Genomic DNA, 251 nt, shown 5'->3' on the forward strand with positions numbered 1-251 from the left:
TGCTTTCCATCCATCCAGGGAAAGGGCAAGGACTCATGGCACGTCGGCAGTTTCCTTTCTCCAAAGCACGATTCACCCCCAGCCATGCCCCGCACCCTTCAGCTAACGGCCATACTTCATAAATCACCACAGAAACACACTCGCGCCACCACCTTACGCCGAACTCATGAATCACCTGGATGGTCCATTCATCAGACGTGCTTCGGCCACTGCAGCTTCTCTCATCTCGCATGTCTTTCTGGGGCACTGGT

The sequence above is a fragment of the Penaeus monodon genome, chromosome 19 (assembly GCF_015228065.2).
Source record: "Penaeus monodon isolate SGIC_2016 chromosome 19, NSTDA_Pmon_1, whole genome shotgun sequence".
NCBI classification, from domain to species: Eukaryota; Metazoa; Arthropoda; class Malacostraca; order Decapoda; family Penaeidae; genus Penaeus; species Penaeus monodon.